The sequence below is a fragment of the Pipra filicauda genome, unplaced genomic scaffold (genome assembly GCF_003945595.2).
Source record: "Pipra filicauda isolate LSUMZ 115617 unplaced genomic scaffold, ASM394559v2 scaffold607_size300211_pilon, whole genome shotgun sequence".
NCBI lineage: Eukaryota > Metazoa > Chordata > Aves > Passeriformes > Pipridae > Pipra > Pipra filicauda.
This window is the reverse complement of record NW_024104762.1, coordinates 286,792-300,232: the sequence shown is the minus strand read 5'-3', so window position 1 is coordinate 300,232 and position 13,441 is coordinate 286,792. Positions and strand designations below refer to the sequence as shown.

Sequence of the window (13,441 nt, the reverse complement as noted above, 5' to 3'; positions counted from 1 at the left end):
TGAGAATAAACCCCCGAGGGGAAGGAGCCGGCGAGGCAAAAGAGCTGCACAAAAGTGCCTTGGGGATTTTGGAAGAGCTTAAATTAAGAATCAGCAGTGCCATCCTGGTGTGGAAAAGCAAAATATTGTCCTGAAGTGGATGAGACACGTGGGATAATTTCTCCAGTGCTGCTCAGCCCTGGTGGGTCTGAAACTAAAAAAAAAAGGGGCCAGTTCACTCTGGCCACTGAGCTCCAGAAACCTGGTGGTGCAGCTGCCTCACGAGGGCAGCTGGGGAAAAGTCCTGAGAGCAGCAAAAGGGGCTAAAAGGCTTTAAAGAAAAATTTACCCCGGAGGGAAATCTTGAAGAATTAGTTTTTTGGTGTTTTATTTAATCTGGAGAAAAGAGCACTGAGAAGAAACATGAGAAGAGCCTTGAAATATGGAACAGGGGGAAGGCAGCAGGAAACTCTGATGCTTAGGAGGGAGAAGGGAGGTTAAATAATATCTAAAATTACAATTTCTGCTATATTTAAGGAAAAAGCCTTGGTGCCACTTGAGGTCATCAGGTCTTTAGCACTGAGAGTGTTAAATGCAGCTGAAAAAGGCATAAATTTATTAGGGAGTGTGTTTGGGAAGGGGGGACCAGGCCCAAGGCCAACAGCTCATGAGGAAAATGCACCTTATAAATTGCAAACACATATTTGAAAGGCTTAAGAGGCATCTGAAGTTGGGAATTGTGGCATCCTGAGGGTGTCATTGTTGGGTGAGGCATCTCTCAGCTCCCAGGGAAGTTTTTCCAGTGTGTAACCTCAAACCAGGAAAAAATAATCAGGTCTAATGTGTGAACTTTGCAAGGTTTCTGACCCCTGGATCGTTTCTTGGGGTCTCTCTGTTAATTCTGCAGTTGTAAATAAATACAGGCTGTGCCAGAACAGCTGAATTTCTGCTTCAGTGATTTCCTGACAAAGGTAAAAAACCCAGATATTAAGCTTTTGTTGGTAACTTATGCAAAATAAATGAAATTAAATAAAATGAAATGAAATAAAACAAAATAAAATAAAATATAATAAAATAAAATTAAATGAAAATAAAGTCTGGCTACATCATGTGCATTTCTGGCAAAAGGAGCCTGAAATCCCATCACCTGGGAGACGACCAAGGACCTGCATTGCTCCTTTCTGAGAGGGCTGAAAGGTTTTGTCATGAACCTGAAAGGCTGTTTTTGTTGCATTGCTCTGCAAACATTTGGGAGGCAGCAGTTCTGCTCCTTGTCCTGGAGGCTGTTTGGAGGGGCAGGAAGAAAGAAAAGGGGGTGGGAAGCAGCAGAGGTACAAAGAGGGGGGAATGTGTGACAGGAGCGGGAGTGAAACCCCGGGGGGGGGACACCAGTGCTCTCCAGCTCCTGCCCTGGTGCCACACTGGGACTGGGGTCAGTACTTGGGTTCCCTCACTGAGAGCTGCTGGGACACCTCCATTGCTGCAGGGTGTGGGTGTTCCTTTGGATCAGGGATAGTGTGGGCACAGCCCGGGGCAGGGACTGTCCCCTGTGCTGGCACTGCTGAGGGACCTCCAGGGCTGTGTCCAGGTCTGGAACCTCATGGAAGAGAGACACGGAGGGGCTGGAGCGTGTGCAGGGAAGGGAAGGGAGCTGGGAAGGGGCTGGAGCAGCAGGAGGGGCTGAGGGAGCTGGGGGGGCTCAGCCTGGAGAAAAGGAGGCTCAGGGGGGACCTTCTGGCTCTGCAAGTCCCTGACAGGAGGGGGGAGCCGGGGGGGGGGGTCGGGCTCTGCTCCCAGGGAACAAGGGACAGGAGGAGAGGGAACGGCCTCAGGCTGTGCCAGGGGAGGCTCAGGTTGGACATCAGGAGGAATTTCCTCATGGAAAGGGTGGTGAGGCCTTGGCAGGGGCTGCCCAGGGAGGTTTGGAGTGCCCAGCCCTGGAGGTGTCCCAGGAAGGCCTGGCCGTGGCACTCAGTGCTCTGGGCTGGGGGACAAGGTGGGGATGGGGCACAGGGGGATCCATGGGCTGGGAGGGCTTTTCCAACCTCAGGGATCCTGGGATTCTGTGAAATTGTCTGATTTGCCACATCAGCTCTTTGCAGCGGGTTCAGTGATTGTGCTGAGCCATCTTCCCGGGGCTGGCACAGTGAGGATGTAAATCTGGGCCATTAAAATGGCACCTCCCCCATGCACGGAGCCTCTCCCGACTTTCCCAGCTGTTTGTCCTGCTCTCCATGTGGGAATTCGCTGCTAATAAATTGTGTTGTGGAAACACAACCTCACAAACAAGGAAATCTAACCTGATCCAATTGTTCAAACTCGTTTAAACCTACATTTTCTCACTGGAATCCCTAACTCAGGTTAATGTAGGGGAGTGATGATGTTTAATCCCACCACCCTATTAAATCACGTGTGAAAAGCCATTTGTTATTTACAGTGCTGGTGTGTAGGTGTGCTCCTCATCTTGTAAATACACGAGAAAAGCAAAAAAATAAACAAGCCAATACATTTTCCCCTTGTTCCTGTGGATCCCACCAGTCTCCTGCTTCCCTGATCATGGCTTCAGGTGGCTCTTCCCAAACTCGGGTTGATTGAAGTGAAGACTGTTCAGCCAAGCTCTGCCTTTCCTTTCCTATGGAAACAACAATTCCTGCACCAGGTTTCCCTGGATATCCTTCTTTTTTTTTTCTTTTTTTTTTTTCCCATTCAAAAAACATGTCTGGGCAGAAAAGGCAGATTTCAGACATTCCTTCAGAATTTTCAGGTATCAGAGTCTGACTGGAACTGTGCCTTTGATCCATGGAACCACTCACTGCTCACCTGCAGCTCCCCCTTTTCCGCAGGCACAGAGAGGCTGATGCTGCCAAGGGTGGGTGATCAGGGCTTCTGATGGATCAGGAGTGGTTTGGATTTACTTTACATTTCTGATGGATCAGGAGTGGTTTGGATTTACTTTACATTTCTGATGGATCAGGAATGGGTTTGGATTGACATTTGCAGACCATCTCTACCACCTTTCAGAGCACATCCAGTGGTTCCACGGGCCTCAGCTGAGCTGCACTTGTGTCATCCAGGACATGCACAGGGCTTTTTGTCCAATAAATCCCCATAAAAAAAACCTCAGCCTCTGTAGGTGTTTGTGGAGATATCAGAAATACTCCATAAACAAGACATCCCAGAATCATCAAGGTCTGAAGAGACCTCCACGATCATCCAGTGCCACCATCCCCAGCACCACCACAGTCACCCCCAATCCACGTCCCCAAGGGCCACATCCAGACACCTCTGGGGCACTCCCAGACACAGGGACTCCACCACCTCCCTGGGACACTTATTCCAAGGCCTGACCACTCTGACAAGGATTTTTTTCCCTAATCTCTGATCTGTCCCTGCCCTGGGGCAGTTTGAGGCCATTCCCTCTCCTCCTTTCCCTTGGACATGGCAGCAGAGCCCGACCCCCCTCCCTGCCCCCTCCTGTCAGGGAGTTGGGGAGAGCAATGAGGTCCCCCCTGAGCCTCCTCTTCTCCAGATAAACCCCCCCAGCTCCCTCAGCTGCTCCTCACAGGACATGTTCTCCAGACCCTTCCACAGTTAAGGCTCAATCTTAACTCACACTTTGCCTTGTAGGGCTCGGGGAAAAGAGGATTTGTTGAGGGGAGAGAGGAATATTTGGGAGAAATAGTTTATTCCAAGGATGTTTAGCAGGTGAGGAGGCAAATCTCCCCCTCCCCAAGTGCCAGCCTGGCACTTAAGCCAGCTCTGACATGCTGAACTCCCACTTTGGGAAGTGTTGCATATCCTCCATCATTCATTCCACAGGATTAAAGAATTCTCTCCTGGCATGACATAAAGAGTGTTTGTCAAGCACCTTCTTTGTTTCCCTCTCGTGCTGCCAGACACAGAAATATCATCATGGGGGTGGAAAAAACACCCTGCTCTTAGTCTTGGTTTCTTTATTGCAGAGCAACGGTTTAAAATTGTCCCTGACGAAGAGGAGCCCATGTTTTTCCCAATATTAACTTCAGTGCAAAGAGCCCACTGGAGTCAAACTACAAAGGAGTATACAGAAATATTAGATTAAGAAATACAAAGGAATTTAGTCCTAGAAAAATTATACTAGGAAGTCTGTTTAGTGCAATGTGAATAATTTCAAATTGATCCTTGTGTGTCTCTTCCAACTGAGAATATTGTGTGATTCTGTGAAATCTTTCAGATCATACAGTTATTCCTGCATGTCCAACCTGCAGGAGATGTTATAAAACATAATCCTGCTACAGCCAGAAGCTTCAAGTTCAGTTTGTGCAGATGATTATTGCAGTTGCTAATTTCTGTAATTAACATTTGTGCAAAGTTGTTCTCCTTTACAAAGATCAGGAGCTCCCAGGTGTTGGATGTTACTGAAATCATCCACCTGGGAAATCAGATCACCTGGGGATTACAAAGGTTTTTAAGAATTTATTAGCAACAGTTTTTCTGAAACTCTTCTGAAATTTCTAGTTATTTGTGGGATTGTTGGCGTGTCCTGTGCAGGGCCAGGGGTTGGACTGGATGGTCCTTGTGGGTCCCTCCCAACTCAGGATATTCTGTGATTCCATGATAACTTTGATGAGGACACTCAGCTGAAGGTCATCTCTACCGTGAGGGGATTTCTGGGCCCAAAAATGGAGTTGCCCAGAGAAGCTGTGGCTGCCCCTGGATCCCTGGGAGTGTCCAAGGCCAGGTTGGATGGGGCTTGGAGCAACCTGGGCTGGTGGAAGGTGTCCCTGCCCATGGAATTGGGTGGCACTGGATGGGCTTTGAGGTCCCTTCCAACCCAAACTTTCCATGATTCTCCAACTCCAGCAGATGAAAGCAGTTTGCAGCATCATCTCTTACTGTTACCGACCTGTATCCAAAAACCTCTCCCTTCGCTTTCAAGAACATCAGTGGGATTCCCTTCCCACTTCCAGCCCTGCTGGGTCTGTTCTGTAATTTAACACACAATTTGACAGCCCAGCCAGCCTGGGAGGAGCAGGAGGATGTTGAGCCCGAGTTACTGAGCACGACAAGTCAGGACAGGCTCGGACCTGGCAGCAAAGCCCGGCTCTGCCAGGCGTGTCCGTGTGTGTCTGTGTGTCCACACATGTTGTAACCCAGCAAGTGGGATTGAAAGGGGACCCTCCCTCGACACTCTCAGGGATGGGGGGGATTGTTGGGGTGTCCTGGGCTTGGACTGGATGGTCCTTTTGGGTCCCCTCCAACTTAGGATGTTCTGTGATTCCCTGGCTGTCTTCATGACAATGATCCTCAACAGTGAATCCTAACAAAACAAAGATTTTCAGACTTGCTTCAGCAGCTACAGGTGTCTGGGAAACACTTCAAACCTCCTCTTTTAGTGGAGGATAATCTACCTGCCACATTTACCAGGACTTGCAATTATAGTCACAGAATTGCGGAATATTCTCGAGCTGGAAGGGACCCACAAGGATCATCGAGTCCAACTCTTTAAGTGAACAACGGCCCCAAAAATGAGGGGGAATCAGAACAGACCTTTGCTTTCAGAACTGAATATTGTGTCAGAAAAAAACGTGAGAATTTATCTCCAGGAGCTGGGATTAGGTTAAGTCACAGAACAACCCCTACAGAAAACACGTGTGGAAAACAATCTGCAGCGAACACGGGATGGTCACAGGGAAGGGGGAAGTCAAAGAGCCCCTTGCAGAGAAGTTATGAATGCTGATACACCAAAAAAAAAAATTACAATATTCTAGCAATCCCCATTTCCCTTAGTGAAATTAGATACAAAAAGTGAAACAGTGAACTGTGTCATTGCTCCATGGGATGTGGAACTGTCTGTGTTGGGTAATAAGATGTTACAAGTCTGCGAGGCAGAACAACCTGTGCTATTCTCAGCAGAAGAACTCGGGGCACAACAGCAGCAGCAGCAGCAGCTCCCTGCCTGGGTTTGGAGCAGTGGGAGCTGCCGAGTTCCCTCCCAGCTCCGAGCCGTGCGGGGGCTCCGAGACAATCAGTGATTCTCAGCATTCCCTCCTCGCAGCTGACGCTTCCCCAACGTGCCACGTTCCCAAGTTCTCACGGAGAGATGATGAGATAGAAGGTGCCCAACACCTCCCTCACGTTCCTAGGGCAGCAGTGCACATCATTACACTTTCCACAGCCGCTTCCCCTCCGGTGCTGGCAGCTGACAACGTTGGCACGTTGCCACTGGCACCACCAGCCACCCGTGCTCGGTGGCCAACATCCTCCTCCGGTGCAAAATTGGCCCGGTGAGAGCACATCCTGCCTGCTCTCACCTCTGGGCAGCAGTGCCAGCTGCCACAACTCCTGGCAGCCCGGGCAGTGCTCCCGGGGCACGTGGGACTGGCACAGGTGGAGGAGCGGTGTCCCCTCGGTGTCACCACGTTGTCACCGCTCACACCGGGCACGTTTCACACCCGGGGGTGGCTTTGCTGACCCTGCACCCACACACCCCCACCCCATCATCCCTCTGCTCCCAGTGCCACGTTGTCTCTTACCTGGGTTCCAGCCCAAGGATCCGTCGGCGGCTCCTCCGGCGAATTCCAGCGATCTCTGCACTGGCTGGGAGCATTTCCATGGCAATGCTGTTGTTTGTCTGGTGCTTTGTGTGTGCCAGGCGCCGTGGGAAGAGGGAACAAGACAAAGCCCACACGATTTACAGATCCATGACCTGTGGCTGCAGCCTATGGTGGGACCTCTGCAGTCATTCCAAAGGTGTGTGGGAGTTCACATGTGTACATGGGAAACGTGGAAAGCTGTGGGAGAGTGTCCAGAGGAGGGACACAGGGATGGGGAAGGGTCTGGAGGAGCAGCTGAGGGCACTTGGCTGGTGCAGCTGGAGCAGAGGAGCCCCAGGGCAGAGCTCAGCGGGGGCTGCAGCTCCTCCCGAGGGGCAGCTCCGACCTCTGGGAGCAGGGACAGGACCCAGGGAAGGGCTGGAGCTGGGACAGGGCAGGCTCAGGGGGGATCTCAGGACAAGGTTCTTCCCCCACAGGGTGGTGGGCACTGCCCAGGCTCCCCAGGGCAGTGGGCACGGCCCCAAGGCTGCCAGAGCTCCAGGAGGGTTTGGACAACGCTCTGAGGGACAGGGGGGAGTGTTGGGGTGTCCTGGGCAGGGCCAGGGCTTGGACTGGGTGATCCTTGGGGGTCCTCCCAGCTCATGGTATTCCATAATTCTATGTTCATGAAGGAGTTCTGGGTTTATTTAATTTTCAGCTGGATCAAATAAATGCTGCCCTTGGCAAGCGGAGGTGGAGGAACGAGCCCGTGGTGACGAAGGAGCAGCACAGCCAAGGTGCCACCACGTTTTTGGTGGCAGCATTAGCACAAAATATGGGACTGCAACAGCAGCATCACTGCAGTCCTGGGGTTTGGTGGCTCCAGCTGGGCTGTAGCCACGTGAAACCTGCTGCAAGGTGTGAGCAGGACACTGTGGGTGAGTTGGGGCTGCGGGACCAGGAGATGAAAACACAACACCACAACAAAGGAAGGAACAGGGGAAAAACCCAGCAGCAGAATTTCATTTCCTGCCCTGTGAAGAATCGAGGATGGGTTTTGACAGTCACACTGGAAATAACAGTAAAAATTACACTTAGAAATACATAGGAAGCAGCAAATATCCCTTAGCAGAGGGGGGGGTAAGGCAGAATTTGCCTCTTTTCACTTCCTCTTCCCATTAAATCTTAAACACTGAACAAGCCCACTATCAGTGTGAAAATGCCAAGGAAAATGGAATGCTTTAAGTTTGCTTTCTTTCCTGTCTTTCTAAAAAAAAAAAATAAATCAGGCTCTTACCTCTTTGTAGTTGGACCAAAATAAATAATTACCAAGAACGAAATTGTTCCATATCACATAAACAATGGCCCCGTGCCTCGCTTTTTTTTGGTAGATGATTTATATCTATCGTTTCCTTTGGCAAGGAGAGAAACAGGTTTAGCTCTATCTAGAGATAAAATTACAAACACAAATATCACACAGCAAACAGCAAAGTTTTGAACTGATCATGTTGGAGTTCTGACAGGTTCAATCCCAGAGGTTTTTTTTCCATGTCACCAACAACCACTGGTTATTATCCAGAGGAGGGTGTTAAACAGATTCTCTTTGGTTTCTCACTTTGGACAGGTAACACACGATGTCTGACCCTGAAAGAATTCAAACTGCACTTTTTCTTATTGTGTCAGGTCCAAATATCCCTCCTCTGACAGATGATCCTGGAGCAACACACCTGTCCAGAAAATCTTATGTTTTCTCCTACTAAGTGTTTGTCCCCAGCCCAGCTCAGCTGTTCTGCTCTCTGGGATGCACAGGGAAGAATTATCCACGTGTTTCTTCCTCTTCAGCTGCCCTTAAAGACCCCAAATCTGCTCCTGTGCAGGACCCAGGAACAGGAGAGGGAGGACTAATATATATATATTATGTAACTTGGCACCACATGCTTCGAGAGTGGTGTTTGGAAACAAGGAGAGAGTGAAAAGCACAAATGTTCAGTGGAATTTTCCTTCCTGTATGTGTTTTATCTGCGACGTGCAGAGGCCGAGTTAGGAGAGGTGAACTGGAAAAGAAGCGGGAAAATCCCACAGCCCAGAGGGTCAACGGCATCCTGGGCTGCTCCAGAAGAGGAGGGGGATCAGGAGGTCAAGGGAGGTGATTCTGTCCCTCTGATCTGCTCTTGTGAGACCCCCCTGCAGTGCCGGGTCCAGCTCTGGGGGCCTCAGCACCGGAAAGATGTGGAGCTGCTGGAGAGAGTCCAGAGAAGGCACCAAGATGAGCCCAGGGCTGGAGCCCCTCTGGAGCCAGGCTGGGAGAGCTGGGGGTGTTCACCCGGAGAAGAGAAGGCTCCAGGGAGAGCTGAGAGCCCCTTCCAGGGCCTAAAGGGGCTCCAGGAGAGCTGGAGGGGGACTGGGGACAAGGGATGGAGGGACAGGACACAGAGAATGGCTTCCACTGCCAGAGGGCAGGGAGAGATGGGATATTGGGAAGGAATTCCTGGCTGGGAGGGTGGGGAGGCCCTGGCACAGGTTGCCCAGAGAAGCTGTGGCTGCCCCTGGATCCCTGAAAGTGTCCAAGGCCAGGTTGGATGGGGTTGGAGCAACCTGGGCTGGTGGAAGGTGTCCCTGCCCATGGCAGGGGGTGGAATGAGATGAGCTTTGAGGTCCCTTCCAACCCAAACCATTCTGGGATTCTGTGAGTGTGGGATTCTGTGAAAATGCCATTAAACTTCAGCACTTTAGAAGTCAGGGATGGCAATGACCCATAATGCCTCTGCCAGAGAAAGATTTCTCCTTCCAGGACCACACTAAGTTCAGCAAATAGGGAATATTAGGAAGCACCACATTTTAACCTGCCTTCCACCTACTTGTCCATCCCCTGGGCTTCACCTCTGTCCCCTCTCCCAGGTGGCACCTCATACAATCCCAGGATGGCCTGGGTTGGAAGGGACCTCAAAGCCCATCCAGTGCCACCCCTGCCATGGGCAGGGACACCTTCCACCAGCCCAGGTTGCTCCAACCCCATCCAACCTGGCCTTGGACACTTTCAGGGATCCAGGGGCAGCCACAGCTTCTCTGGGCAACCTGGGCCAGTGAAGCTCCAGCTCCTTGTTCTGTCTTTGCTCTGGTCCCATCTTTGCCCACCCACGAGCAATCCCAGGGAGGAGGACGGGCTGTGGAGGGGGGAAAATGGCCCTGGAACAGCAGCTGAGCTCCAGGAGTGCTTTTCAACAAACAAGCAAATGTGGTAATAGGAGAAAATGAGAGGCTTTTCCTCGCTGAATATGGATGAGAGATTTCAAAAGTCCACTACCAGGATATAGTTGCACTATTTTCATAAGGATTTGTCCTTCAGAGGTGGATTATACAACTTTTCTTATTACAGGAATGTGAAGATTAAAGATCCCAAATGCTCTGTATATTTGAGTCGTCATAATTAATGTGCCAGGAATCTGGGGACATTTCCAAAATGCATTTTAATCCATAGTAGGCTGAAGTTTTGTGCTGTAAGCAATTTTCATTGTTAGATGGGAGTAAATATAAATTACTGAAGAATCAGAAAATCCTGTTCCAACTAGAAGCTCACACAGTATTTCAATCCTATGTACACAGTTATTTGGAAGGGAGGAAGGAAAAAAAATGTGTGATAAACCACCACTTAATGACACATTTTCAAAATGTGGATGTTGGTTTGCATGCAGAAAAGCTTTTCCTGCACCTCCAGAGCTGCACAAACAACTTTTTTATATGCAAACTACATCTGCAGGATGTCCACACCTGTATCCAGGATGGTGCAGGCGTGGAAATAGATGTAAAATTTAAGATTTACAATTGCTGAGGTCCCTGTTAAGGTTGGTTTTCAGCCACTAATTTAAATATTTAAAGAGAAGCAAACAGGAGCGAATCTTCCTCCCCTCCCCAGTCTACTTATTCCAGACTTTTCCAACTGTTAGATGTGAAAGGGTCTGAGGAATGAGTGTTATCAAGAGTGAATGCAGTGCCCAGGGTGTGAGTCATGGACAGAGTGGCCATTCCTGCCTGTGGACAGAAGGACTTGGAACACAAAGGGCTCTGGAGGAGGAGGGACAGCACTTTAGCAGCCCCCGGCTACTGGGAGGCTGGAGGTGGAGCTGGCTGGAGATAACTGGAGGAATTGTTTCCATCACATGGTTAATGACTCAGCATCATTATCCCAAAATATTTAGGTTTTTTCATCTCCACCAGCTCGTCCAGCACAGTCGTGTGGAAAAGACTGGGGGGACTGGGAGAGGGGAGGGAGCAGGAGCTTTGCTGAGTGAGCATCACAAGTATTTTCCACTGGGGCTTTGCCATCCCTGGGGTTGTAACTCTACGGCTGTGACACCACCACAGAGATTCCAACTGGCTTTGGTGCCCAGGACTGTGTGGAGTTTTGGGCACCATCATATAAAATAGACCTACAGCTCTTAGAGAGTGTGGCAAGGAGGGACACGGGGATGGGGAAGGGTCTGGAGGGGCCCTTGAGGAGCAGCTGAGGGCACTTGGCTGGTGCACCTGGAGCAGAGGAGCCCCAGGGCAAAGCTCAGCGGGGGCTGCAGCTCCTCCCGAGGGGCAGCTCCGACCTCTGGGAGCAGGGACAGGACCCAGGGAAGGGCTGGAGCTGGGACAGGGCAGGCTCAGGGGGGATCTCAGGACAAGGTTCTTCCCCCACAGGGTGGTGGGCACTGCCCAGGCTCCCCAGGGCAGTGGGCACGGCCCCAAGGCTGCCAGAGCTCCAGGAGGGTTTGGACAACGCTCTGAGGGACAGGGGGGAGTGTTGGGGTGTCTTGGGCAGGGCCAGGGCTTGGACTGGATGATCCTCAGGGGTCCTTCCAGCTCAAGCTACTCCATGATTCTATGATCCTGAGCCTGGATCAAGGCTCAGACAATAAATACACCCTTCTCCTCCCCTGCCCCAAGGAACTGTGACCCCCACGAGCTGCTCCTCCGGGCACAGCACGGCTGCAATCCCACCATCAAGGCCGTGAGGGTGCAAAGCAAACCCTGATCACCCTGTTCCTGCATTCCCCAAAATCTCAGCTCTGCCTCTCCCCAGCTCTGGCAACTGCTGAGGAGAAATGGCCGTGACAAGAGTGGGAGGAACCCGAGTACGTGGAGTCTACACCGATCTGTCGCTGCCGCAGCACTCGCCCCGTTCCGCTGCTTCCCAGAATAAGGCAGTGATAGTATGTGTAGTTTTATTTTAAGCAGGGCTAGAGCACATATAGATCTGGCTTGTGCACAGCCCCCTGCAAACGCTGCTACTCCATGGCATGGATTATGTCACCGTGGCCCTAAATACCTCCACTTCACAGCCCGGATTCCACACGGAACTGCTGCAAACCAGGCACTTGCCATGGTTTTTTTTCTGCCGTTGGATAAGTGTTAATGTGGATTTTTGGTGCTTGTCTGTATTTACTGCTGGCTCTCAGTCACCAGTGTTCATAAAGACACCCACAACAATGAACAGTGGAGTCTTGCTAATGCCTCCCACCAGCCACATGGCACGCGGAGCTTAAGGCTGGAAGGTCACATATTCCTTCCCCTTGTTCTCATTCCCAATTTGGAGAAGACCTGCCGTGCAAGGGCACTCAGCTGCCTGCACTGCTTGGACTGGAAGGCCTTTTTCCAGCAGGAGGACACTCGGTCTTCGAAAGGAAAGCCAACCAGAGAATCACAGAATATCCTGGGTTGGAAGGGATCCGCAAGGACCGTCCAAGTCCAACTGGTGGCCCTGCCCAGGACACCCCAACAACTGCACCGTGACCCTGAGAGTGAATCACACCAGCGAAAACAAGGAAAGCCCCATCCTGCACGGAAGTATTTCAAACAAGGGTTGGCACTGAAGTGTTCAGGACCATCCTGCCCCAGTCAGGGGGAGCAGAGACACCGGGGGCTCCAGCAAGAGCAGGGTCGCTGGAGGCTGGTTGGGATCAGTCAGTCCAGTGCCATGGAATGCTCCTTGTTCCTCCTTCCAGCACTGATTGCACGGGTTATCAGCATCTGCTTTTCTATCAGAATCCCAAAATCACTGGGGCTGGAAAAGCCCTCCCAGCCCATGGATTCCCCCTGTGCCCCATCCCCACCTTGTCCCCCAGCCCAGAGCACTGAGTGCCACGGCCAGGCCTTCCTGGGACACCTCCAGGGATGGGCACTCCAAACCTCCCTGGGCAGCCCCTGCCAAGGCCTCACCACCCTTTCCAGCAGGAAATTCCTCCTCCTGTCCCACCTGAGCCTCCCCTGGCACAGCTGGAGGCCGTTCCCTCTCCTCCTGTCCCTTGTTCCCTGGCAGCAGAGCCCGACCCCCCTGGCTCCCCCCTCCTGTCAGGGGGTTGCAGAGCCAGAAGGTCCCCCCTGAGCCTCCTTTTCTCCAGGCTGAGCCCCCCCAGCTCCCTCAGCCCCTCCTGCTGCTCCAGCCCCTTCCCAGCTCCGTTCCCTTCCCTGCACACGCTCCAGCCCCTCCGTGTCTCTCTTCCATGAGGTTCCAGACCTGGACACAGCCCTGGAGGTCCCTCAGCAGTGCCAGCACAGGGGGACAGTCCCTACCCTGCTGAGGACACACGTGTTCTAACACAAGAAACCCCCTTTGGCTGGTTCCCAGCTGCCAGAGCTGCCCCAGGGCACAGGAGCTGCCCCAGCAGCATCTCAGAGGGCACCGAGCAGGTCCCTGGCTGGGCAGTCCTTCTGCAGGTGAGGTCAGCACTTCCCACTGAGCATTCCCACCATCTGTGCTCCTGCTCTCTTGCTCAGGGGGGCAGCCAATGACACAGTCCAGCTCTTACTTTAGGCCCCAAACGTTATATATAATTTAGTCATCCCAGATGGACTCGGTCCCAGAAGTCACTGCTATAAAAGACTTGTTAGACCCTTAATTTTACAAATGAAGATGAATCAATGCCTGCCCTTGTTGTTTATTTGTGTTTCCTATTCCCTTCTCC

The 13,441-nt window shown here is 51.6% G+C and overlaps 1 long non-coding RNA gene across 1 annotated transcript; it reads left to right on the top strand.

Moving 5' to 3' along the window:
* Positions 1-6,665: 6,665 nt before the first annotated feature.
* On the top strand, positions 6,666-8,312 carry LOC120324618. Its single transcript, XR_005566070.1, has 3 exons — positions 6,666-6,711; positions 7,213-7,432; positions 8,178-8,312. It is a non-coding gene; the product is annotated as an uncharacterized LOC120324618 (long non-coding RNA).
* Positions 8,313-13,441: the final 5,129 nt, after the last annotated feature.